The 12,253-nt window shown below is 36.6% G+C and overlaps 1 long non-coding RNA gene across 1 annotated transcript; it reads right to left on the bottom strand.

The window, feature by feature from the left end:
* Positions 1–499: 499 nt before the first annotated feature.
* On the bottom strand, positions 500–3,762 carry LOC311296711. The gene is made up of 3 exons (XR_014628688.1): positions 3,735–3,762; positions 3,553–3,596; positions 500–1,204 (listed from the first exon to the last, which is right to left on the bottom strand). It is a non-coding gene; the product is annotated as an uncharacterized lncRNA (long non-coding RNA).
* Between the last annotated feature and the right edge of the window lie 8,491 nt (positions 3,763–12,253).

Consider the following 12,253-nt stretch of genomic DNA (forward strand, 5'->3'; position numbering starts at 1 on the left):
AATAAACCTATTAAAACCTGGTCCTTTACCAAAAGACACCTCAGCTCTCATGATATCTTTCAAAAGTCCAGTGCTCAAGTAACTGAAGTAAAGATAATTTGATTACAATAGTAATTGTAATGTAATTGCTAAGATTATAAATGTATTCCTGTACATTACCTTGTTAATGAAAGACATCTGTTTGCAGTAATCTTAGTAAAAGTAATCTATACACTGTTGGTAATAACAGTGCCATCTGAAGAGGAAGGGGAATCCAGGGACAGCTCCATCCAGGACAAAGTAAAGTCACAAACTGTACGTCATAATGACACGACACATATGTGCAATGCTTTATGAGGTCACCGGCACACTTTTAAAACCATTTTTATTGAGCAAAACTTCACAACGTGATTGGTAGGACAACAGTTCACATTATTTTTAATTATGGTACGATTACTCAACACATTATGTAATGTAGTTTTACATATATTTAAAACATTTTTTTGTTATTTCCCAAATTTGTCAATCTTTATGTAAAAAAGCTTTGTATAGTTGTATAACAGGTTGCCATTTATAATCATGGTGCTGTATGCGAAGGCATTTCCATTGTTTGACAGATGAAATGTGTAGGCAAAATATGTGATCAATTAATTAGTGTGGATGATTGATATGTTTCGATAGCCCAACACTGACAGGACATCATGTGTTATTCATAGGAGACAGTATGGTTTCTATATAGAGAAAAGTTAAGGATCAAAAGCTACAAATGTTTATTTTATTTTTTATAAAACTATTCTCTGAATAAATTCCCATATATATTTTATGTTGTCTTGGATGCTCATATAATGAAGTGTACAATTCAATAAATAGTGTGTCTGAAAATAAAGAACAAATTCATTCCTCAATGTTTTATTGATGAAAGCACAGTAAACAACGACAAATCATAACTAAACTCGCTCATAACTGACAATAATTGGAGTGCAAAACATGAAAGTATTAATACCCAATATAAAGTGCAAAATTAAATACACCTGAAAGAGGCAATGAAAGGGTCCAGTCGCAAGAAGCGTTCATGTTCACAACAGTAAGAAGAAAGAAAGAACGAAAGAAAGAAAGAAAGAAACCAAAAAAACCATAACAGTGCTCCAGCACCTTCTTGGGAACCTAATGGGATCACTAACAAGTGTCCATATCCGCCACCCACTCCAATGGCCACTTCTTTCCACTGTAACACAATAAGGAAATATGCAATTAGATGTTTTGGTTCTGCAGATGAACTGTAGACACAAAGACACACATTAAGACCCCTGTAGCTGTTTTCCAATCGCTGTGTTTTAGTGGGGTTTCATTACATCACAGTAGGCTAATGCTAGTCAACTACAATGCAAGGAAAGCCTTAATTGTTATTTTAAGACAATAAAATCCTATAATCTGTTATGTGTGTGACATGAATCACTGTTTGGTGTGCACAATACTCCAAAGTGTTTTACATGTTTGGTAGGTTTATCTTCACTTATGAAGACTGACTGAGCCGACGGCTCCGTTTTAGAGACAATTCTATTAAAAAAGAAATACTGTTTGTTTTCTTAGTAACTCAAACATGAGGAATGTGAAGTCCACATTTTACTGTAAGACAACATATGTGACAAATGAAGATCACGAGCTGACACTAAATATATTGATCCAGGTATTAAGTAAGGCAGTAATGTTGTAACAGACAATTTCTTTATCTCTGTATTGTAGATTTATGAGAATGAGGTCCTAAAATGAAAAATGTCACCGATTACATTACTTTTGAGAAACTTAATTAAAAATGAGCTCCAATGTAACTACATGGGGCATATAAGCCATCCGCAAGGTAACAGTGAATTCAATGTTTTGAGGCAACAGGTCATGTCTCCTTTGCTTCTCTCTTGAAGCTCCAAAAAAAAAAAAAAAAAGACTTTCACATAATGCAGGCCGAGTAGTTTGGGCATAACATCTTAATCAGTGAAAAAAAAGAAAAGAAAAAAAAGTTTTAAAGGGGTCATACATGTTTTTTTCTTTTCTTTTATTATGTTCCCTTAGGTGCAATTATAGTATTACTATAGTTTTTTGGACAAAAAAACGTTTAAAATTTAGTGATTTATGACCTTTCCCACCCTGTTTCTCATCCTCTGATTCAAACACTTTAAGAGTTCAGTGTTAACGCCCACTGTTATGATTGGCTAAGGTCAGTGCCTATGCATCAATTGTTAACGCCCCCTTGTCAAAACGTGCGGATTTTGCGGAGATGTGTTTACCGTTACCATAGTAACGGGTGATGCGTGCGAGGCGATGGCGATTGCAATGATGTTTGAGTCGGAATCAGAGGAAATGAACCATCAACACAACTAAGAATGCATCAGCCCGTCCACATAGAAAGTGTGAAACTATTTTGTCAGTTTGACAGCCTACATCTTTTAATAGCCTACGGGGCATGAACATGACGGTCATGGAAACAATAAGTAGGCTAAACTAAGTAAAAACACTGTGATTATTCATAATGAATTAAACTGCAATTAATGTTTTAAAAAAGTTTTAAGTTTTAAATAGCCTACATTACTTACAGTTTGCGTCGTCGTTGTTGAGCCCAGAATAGTCCACACGGCCTTATCTTATACAAAGGTTTTCTGGCAAAGCCAGCATCATACTGCGATTGTTCTCAACTGTCACTCATCCTTGAAATGTGGAGAACACACACTTAAATTAACACTGCCGTGACTGCGACGTCCGCAAAAAATAAACTGCATCCATCTTCCCCTGACGTCTGGATCTTTCAGCAGCGTATATTATTCAAACATGTTGTTTGTCCACAGCCAGGAACAGCACATCTGCGTGACATCGCAATCTTCTTGTAAACAGACACCACTCGCTGCACGTCGGCTGAACACATGTGAAGCGCGTGACAGATGCGATGATGAAATGAGGCCTAGTTATCTTGCGCTTGAAGCGTACTTGTCTACACTGGAGGCGGTCATATGCAAACGATTGGTACGTCACTTCGTACCGTGACGTCACTTCATACCATGGATCCAGAACGAGCTGTATTTAGAGCTTGATTAAATAAATGATTCGTTTATAATGGGGAGGACGTCTTAAGCTATGAAACTTGCAGGACGTTTTAATGGTACAAAGACCTCTTATATACCAAAAGATCAAGGCAAATTTGGTTTCTCATGTCATGACCTCTTTAAGAGAAAAAACTAAATACAGTGTCTTAGTAAGGTGTTGGGCCACCAAGAGCCACCATAACAACTTTCTGGACTGAAGCTGTTATGGTTTTGGACACCACCGTCATCAAAACACCAAATGAAAGCATATATTTTGGACGAATGGAGCTCCCCAGATTTCAGAGACTTGCCAAAAGAACATGAAACTCTTCTGGTGGCACGTACTAGCTCAACACCTTATTAAGACACTTTGTGTTGGTAATAATAATATATTTATGAACTATACAGACAAATCTTACCTTAATCTTACCTAACATATGTCAATAGTTTGTGCATGTTAAAATTAATTGGCTATGTGTTACCCATGAGAAGTCGAACATACCAGAGTTTGCATGGCTCCCACTCCACTTGCTTCCATTTGTGGCCCTAAAAATAGTGAGACCTTTTCAGTTTCAAATATTTGCCATGTTTAGCAGTTTATACCAATCACCAATACTTTTTCAAGACCATTACACCAATAAATGACCATTATGTAACCTGTATAGTGTTTTAGTGGTATTTAACCTTGATAACTCTGTATTTGGCAACCCTCTTCACAGGGTAATAATCCCGGCTCCCTGTCACTGTATGTCGGCATTCTGAAAGGAAAAAATATTATTCACACAAAGCTTAACACTACAATAAACAAGCCATTATAGAATGATAATTAAGCTAGCATGGGTTGTGCTTAGTTATAGTTTTCATATTGTAGTTATTATGGGACAGAAGTTGTATTGAACACTGGTAATTTACTGTAATCAACACAAACTGTAGGGTCGGGCAGTTGTGATAAATATATTGGCAAACAAAGACAAGTTAAATCCATGAATTCAAATGAATCTCTATTGTGCTGCCTGAGAGTCGTTAATCGCTTTCTCATAGCAGAGACTAACATGCTTTTGACTGTGAAAACCAAAACCAAAACCAAAAAATGTATGTTACTTTCTGACTATGTATGCTGTTACGTTGCCAGATAATTGCCAGAAGACTGTAGCTAGATACTGCAGCTCATACTCATCCATTTTGTGGCATTCAGTCCACACTCCTATACAGAAAGCTGGACAAGCAGTACATCAACACACCTTTCCTTTTATTTGGCCGCACAGTAGCGGGAGCAGGGCAGCCTCCTTCCACAACTTCATCTGTTAAACACAGGGAAACATTTAAAATATGTAAAAGATATTTAAGCACAGTTTATAATGAAGACTGGGCTTTATTTGTCCAAATGTCTTTCCATGAACAACTAAAACTTTGTTTCAGGGATTGAAGGCAGCACACGGTGAGCACTTGATACATAAATGATGCATTATGGGTGAATTATTCCTTTAAGGATAACCAGGTCCTGCCATTAGCAGGCTAAAGCCGCTGAAGGACTTGTACAATCAGTTTGGAATAATGTCATCACAGTGAAGTAATCACAGCTGAAAATAGCCTATCATTCCACAACTTTATAACCTTGAATAGACAGTTAGATCTTGCAAATCAATTTCCATCAAAGTGCCTAATTAGGGTTGCACGAAATTGACAAAATGTGATATTGGAATATTGATCATGAATATTGTGATAACGATATTAATTTAGATATTCTTAAACATGTAAAAACACAAAAATTGATTGGCCCCATTTCTGATATTTTTCGCCTCCAATCTCCATAGTTTTGTTGTCTCCCAGAGCCGCACTCATCATGTGGTGCTCTATAGGGTATGCAACTGGCCAATGAAACGATTACTCTATAGGGTATGCAACTGGCCAATGAAACGATTACTCTAAATCGAAGACAACTAAGCCACACAGTCAACGGACGCATCTCTCCACAAAATAAACGAAATACTGCATACTTTCTGCAACATTTTCATATGATATTGCAATAATGATACTGAGTGAATATATTGTGCACCACGAATAGGAAGACACCGAAACACCCAAACAATGTCCTAAAATATGGGCAAACACCGGCATTATTGAAGTAATGAACTGCAGCAGTTCATGGAATCTGATGAGAGGTTCTGATCATATAATCGCTTTAAAATGTATATTCAGTGGTGGCCAAAATCATCAGAACGGTTAGATTTTTTAATGTTTTAAAAGAAGACTTCCGGTCTCCAAGGATTTATTTGATCCAAAATACAGAAATATTGTGAAATATTTTTACAATAAAAAAAACTGTTTTCTATTTGATTATATTTTTCAATGTAATTTATTTCTGTGATCAAAGCTGCATTTTCATCATCATTAGTCTTCAGTGTCACATGATCCTTCAGAAATTATTCTAATATCATGATTTGATGCTCAAGAAACATTTATATATATATATATATATTTCTCGAGCATCATATATATATATATATATATATATATATATATATATATGCATTTGGCAGAAGCTTTTATCCGAAGCAACTTACAGTGCATTTACAGGGACAATCCCCCTGGAGCCCCTGGAGTAAAGTGCCTTCACTGCCTTGCTCACGGACACACTGTGTAATTTATTATTATCATTATCAATGTTGAAAACAGTTGTGTAATTTTTTTTTAGGATTATAATAATAATAAATGTTTCTGGACTCTGAATTTGTTTACAGTTTCACATTACACAAAGTAAGAGGTTTTGTGGGGCTTACAACTTATTTTCAATACTCTTCATATAGCTCCTTTTTTGCTTACCTTTTTCAAGAGAAACTGGGGAGGCTGCTGAAGGCCCTTCTGGGGAGTGGGGTCTGTTCCCCAGGTTCTGGGACAGCTGCTGCTGTGGTTGTACTGAGGGTGCTGAAAGGGACACTGACTGTCCAATTGGGGACTTCGGTGGTTCAATAAGTGCTGCTGGGGGTCCCGTTGGAGCTGTTGGGGGATTAAGCAGGGCCACTGTTTCCTGTTGATCTGGTGTGACCATTGGTGGTCCTGTTGGGGGATCAACTGGGGCTGCTGATGAAGGTTCATTGAGTTGTTCTGCAGCAACTTGTGTGGTCCAGCCTACATTGTAGAAGTACAGAATTATTTAGAAAACATTGATCGACCTTTTTCACAAATTTACGTCATTTTATAGAACAAACATCTAATCGATTAATTTAAGGGGAAAAAAACGACAGTAGAAATAATGGTTGGTTGCAGCCGTAGTAGCAAAAAGAGATGTGTATAGACCTAACAAGTGCTGTTCTACCAAACTACTTCTACCAAGCAGTATTGATTTAATAGGTGAATGTTCTTAAGACATGTGATGGATGTTTGAGTTAGTCTGGTGGTTGACCAATTGTGCCATTTTTTTCTACTGGAATTTTGTAATTAAAATTATAGCATGGCTAATTACCTTGTCTTCCAATTCAATGTCATTGTTCGTTATAAACAAACAAATAATAAAATATAGGCTATCGTGAAGTTACTCTGCTAGGACCAGTTTTAATTGTAAGCGAAAACCATCAATGATAATCTGAATGATCTATTAGTCAAGAGAAGGCAACCACAGCCTTACCTGTGACAGCATCAAATACAGGAAGATAAAAAAAATACAATAACAGAATATTCTTACCTTGAATAACAATATCATACAGGCCCTTAATTCTTTCGAGGCATGTATGTGATGTCACATTCAGCTGACAGCGGGGTGCCAAAACCTCAGACACCCAAGCATTCGGCTGTTTTCCAGGCTTGGACAAAAGTTAAACCCCCTTAATCCCAGTGCCTGCTATTCTTCAAGATAAAAATACAAGGACACACACATACAAAGTAACATGTATTATTGTAAAATATATATAGCAACATTTGGAAAATAACCTGCGTAACCTGCATAAAAACAATGAAAGCAATCGCATACCAACAACACAGCTTCACCCTGGATATGAGAGGTGGTGTGATGTTGTTTCTGCATATCCACCCAGCTCTCCCTCTTCTGATCACATTGTTTTAGTGTTTTTTTTAGCCTCAGCTTATGTGGCTGTTCTTCCTGGCATGTGTTGCAAGTTTTGCAGGCCACATTCATTTCTGTATGGCAAACCATACAATTTCGCCTCGTTGACCCTTGGCCTGGCATTTCTATCATAGATAGAGTAAGCGGGAGAGAGTGACAAAGACACAAAAAGATTTTGAGAAGTACTTCTTTCACACAAACAAAACAGGACGAGACTTAAATAAATAAAAAGCAATACTTACTTGAAGACACCAGGCTTCTGGAAGAGAGGAAGACAATGTGACAATGTTATTAACGACAGCTTGTTATAGGACTGCATAAGATATGAGAAAGAGAGAGTGGAGATTGCACACCACAGAACAGGAAGTAGACTACACTGGATACTGCAAAATTTGGTATTGATCCGATACCAAGTAAATAAAGGGTTCAATAACGCTGATACCGATACTTTTTACTTTTAAAAGCATGCACTTTGGGTTGATATATGAGGTGAATACATTTTCATGACCTCTAAAATAATTAGTGATTTGTGCTCTCGATGCGCCTGTAATTAGTCATGTGTGTATGGTTACCGTAGTAAAACCATTGCTAATTTTTTTAAAGGGCTGCCAGTGTTGTACCCCAATGGGTAAACCTTTTGCAAATTAAAAAGTACATTTCTAAAAATGTTTTGGACAGTGAGAGAGAGAGTAAGGTAAAAGAAAAATAAAGAATAGAGTAACAATACTTACTTGAAGACAGTGAAGCTTTAGAAGAAAGAAATGGGGAGAGAGAGAGAGAGAGAGAGTGAGTGAGAATTAGAAACAGAGTGTGTGTGAGAGAGAGAGAGAGAGAGAGAGAGAGAGAGAGTGAGAATCAGAAACAGAGAGTGTGTGAGAGAGAGAGAGAGAGAGTGAGAGAATTAGAAACAGAGAGAGTGTGTGTGAGTGAGAGAGAGAGAGAGAGTGAGTGAGTGAGAATTAGAAACAGAGAGAGTGTGTGAGAGAGAGAGAGAGAGAGAGAGTGTGTGTGTGTGTGAGAGAGAGAGAGAGAGAGAGAGAGAATTAGAAACAGAGAGAGTGTGTGAGAGAGAGCAGTAGTAAGAGGAGTAATAGTTAAAGTAAGAGTAAAAGGAGTGGCTCTTAAAAGAGTGGTTCTTAACAATGTAAAAGCCTTTACTGTCACGTTCAATCAATTTAATGCATACTTTATGAATAAAATAAATTCGTGCTAAATAAATAAAATTACTGTTTTTAAAAAAACACCTTAGGATCGATATTTTTTATGTGTGGATCATTTAGAATAGATACAACATCAGTAACGTTTAGGCCTATTGATATTTCAGGATCGAAATTCGCGCATATATTATCATCATCATCATCATCATCAACAAGCAGCGGGGTTGATCTAAAGTTACTTCCCATCGACCATAACAACTTTTGATAATGTTAATATAACATAATATGCAGTCATTGCAGCTTTCTGTGATTAATTAATTAACGTTAGCCAATTAATATCAATTTCCATTAACGTTACGGACCACGGTAACGTTAACAGCACCATAGATTAAAAAGCTCCACAGTACACACACACACACACACACACACACACACACAAATATAACGTTAGGCTACAGCAAGGTTAGGATTCTTAAATTACAGAACCATAACAAAAATGTATGGCTTTGACCGACCTGACGCGGGAATTTTGGAGAATGCAATATATCGCTTCTCTCTTTGGTCCGTGGGGAGTTGTTGGCATTGAGGAAATCATCGCCCCCTGCTGGTACTCAACCTTCATTCATGCGTGTCCTTTTCACGCCTAGAGGAGGCAAAACGTGTCAATGCCTGCGTCCCAATGTGCATACTATCCACCCTATCTGCCCTAAATATTATTGACAATTACTAATGTCAGCATTTAGGATGGATAGTATGCACATTGGGACACAGGCATTGACACGCATCCGCTAGTGGACCAGCGTGTGTATTACACGCTTTAGCGATACTCACAAAGTTCTCTATTCTGGTCATTAATTTTAGGAATTACAGAGTCAATCTTATGGAAAAACAAGGATGAAGCATTAAGATCAAAAGAAGAGGTGTATAGATTTTGATTAAAAAAAATTAAACATGAGAAGAGATCGCAGAGGGGTCATTAGATAATGTATCATTAATATATAGAGAGGAGATCCTCTTATTACTTTTTCTCTAGGTTGAAAAAATAAGCAGAGTTTTTTTCGCCAAACTCAAGCCATTTTGCTCTTGATCTAATGAATGCGCCCCTTGCTTTCTCTAAAAATAAATCATCCAGACTGCTTTGTAAAGAATAAAGAGATTCCTTGTCATCCTCTCCCGGGTTACTAGGATTCCTTAAAATCTCACTCATCTTTCTAATCAACTCTGTGATTTCCTTATTTCTATTCTTTCCTCACTCTATTCTTTCCAGATTTTATAGAAAATTTTCTACATTCATATTTAAAAAGTTCCCATTTAGAAATGGCCGAGATATTAGTCCGAGATATCAGATTGTCCGCGATTTTCCTAACCCCGGACAATATGAGTCAGATAGTAAAAAAGAACAATTTAACTTCCAGTAACCAGGGGCTTCTTTTCTTCTCTGCTTAAATTTTGTATCAGAAAAATTAATATCAACTGCTGCATGATCTGTAAAAAAGAATACACTGATTTTAATGATATCTAATCAATAAAATTGAGGCAACAGATTACAAGCAATATTATTAATTAAATTTAACAAATTACAATTGAGTAATAATTAATCAAATTAATTCCTTAAAAGTTAACCATTTAAAATGAGTAAAATTTACAAAATATCTTTTATTGCCAACATTGAAGACACCATTATGGAGATCAGTGTGAGTTTTAGTTGGGCTCTTGACCCTTAAATTATTAACTTTAAGTTTTGTTTGGCTGCTGTACATGAGTTATAACAGTCAGATGAACAAATAGAAAAGGTGAACTGATGGTGTTGGTTGTGTTTTAACATAATCATTATTTCACAATCATTTGACCTGAATCACTGAACCTCATATAGAGTCCAATTTATGAGTTAGGTTAACTTTATTAATTAATAAAGTTAACTTCTGCCTGTGATCATGCTCCTGTTTCTGCCAAGTAAAAAGGAAGAATTAAAGGTACGATGTTGGTTGTGTTAGTAATGTAGGAAAAACAACAACATCATGAATATGAACATCTCATTCCATATCTTATAGCACGCACCTGTTAAGTACAGGGGATGAGATTGTAAGTTGAAAAATAAATAAATATTGAAAGTTAAAATACCTGGTCCCCTTAAGGGATGCTCTAACATGAACCGAGCAACATCAGCATTTTCTCCACCCTTGTCACTTCGGACACGAACAGGCAATCCATGACTCTGTACAGCCTCCAGAAAACACTGAAGCACCGTTGAGGCTTTGTTGTTAGTATTTGCTTGAAGACACATGATTTTCCTGCTATACATCAATTCCTCCATGGACAATTATTCGCCATCTAAAATGAGAACAGCAAAATAACAATTATTCCAAAGGAACAGTGTGTGTGTGTGTGTGTGTGTGTGTGTGTGTGTGTGTGTGTGTGTGTGTGTGTGTGTGTACTAACTTGGATGGGTTAAATACAGAGGACAAATTCTGAGTATGGATTACCATTCTTGGCCTTCTCATCATGTCAACTTCCATAATTCCCCACAATCATAATGTGAAACTGACATTGTTAAAAGGAAAACTAAAATAATGAAAAGGGTTAGTTTACATTTTCGTTACACATTGCTCAAATATAACATTATAAAATATTTATAACCATTTGCATAATGATCAGTTTAAAAAAAAAAAACATTTTCACAAATAAATGTCTTCCTAGTATAGTGCTGGAACAATACATTATAAAACTGAAATTTCTTTTGGAACAAAGTTTGCTTTTAATTGATGGAAAAGGGAAACTGATCAACTAATGTACTACTACTAAAAAAATATGTACCATCATAAATAAAAGACACTGTATCCCAAATTGTGCCATCTATTAATTTGATTACTCATTTTAATTTCAATATTGAAAGTCTGTAAGACTTTTTGTTTCTAAACTTGTATTGTCTCCATGATGTACAGCTGAACAGTGGCTTGTTTTTTTATTTGTCGATTTGTTGAATTTAAAATTCTTTACATTATTGAATATTATGAAGTGAACAAAGACTTGCCTCACAAGCTCGTGATTTCCATCTATGTGCCAAAGTGACAGTGGCGAGGGAACGGAGTCGGGTCTTCTAGGTATGAGCAGGACCTCAAGGCCTCGTGAGACACTTCCAATAGGATCAATGGATCGGAGAGTTGCTCGGACTCTTTGCTGAGGGATCCTTTTAGGGGGGGAAAGCATAACACTAAATGCATGGCAAAGATTTTCATAAGTATAGTTCAGGATATTGAACTAAAGATAGATTCTGTACATGTGATAATGCAAGTTTGTTTACTTAGTTATTTTATCTCTTAAGTATCTCTTAAGTAAAACTTGTAGGTTAAGAACATATGTTTGGAGCACAATATAGTAAGCATCTTATTTGCCATACCTTATGCCTGTGCTCCTCAGATATCCAGAGACCTTTCTGTATCCAGAGTTGGGAGTGGTTGCAAGAAAGTCTGCCACAGTTCGTCGGAGATCCTCCTCACTAATGTCTGTAAAACTTCACTGATAATTCCAGTTCTTTCATTCGTCTTCTAATTGTTCTGACACTCACATCCAAAAGTCTAGCAATTTCAGGAGCAGTGAAGTCAAATTCAAGAAGGAATTCAAGGTGCTCTTTTGATATGTCAAAACGAGGGCGTCCCCTTTTTCCTGATTGAATAATTGGTGCTTGGTACCCATTAAGAAGTGTGCACTGACATCTGTCTAGTGTTTCCAATGCAGACGCCAGATTCCACACAACTTCTGGAGCTTTGGGTATTGAAGTGGTTTCAGAAAACCTGGACAATACATTTAGAACTTGTTCAGTTCTTATAGACAAAGTCCATGTCCTCATGAATGGATGCCGATCTACATCTAAGGTCGAGTAATATGTTGGAGACCTCTTCCAAAAATTCTTGTTTTTTGACAAAATACATGCAAAACAAACCACCTATAGCAATCTTAGGCCGCTGGCTGTTGTCACGGCTGACAAA

This window comes from Rutilus rutilus (genome assembly GCF_951802725.1).
Source record: "Rutilus rutilus genome assembly, chromosome: 1".
Taxonomy (NCBI): Eukaryota; Metazoa; Chordata; class Actinopteri; order Cypriniformes; family Leuciscidae; genus Rutilus; species Rutilus rutilus.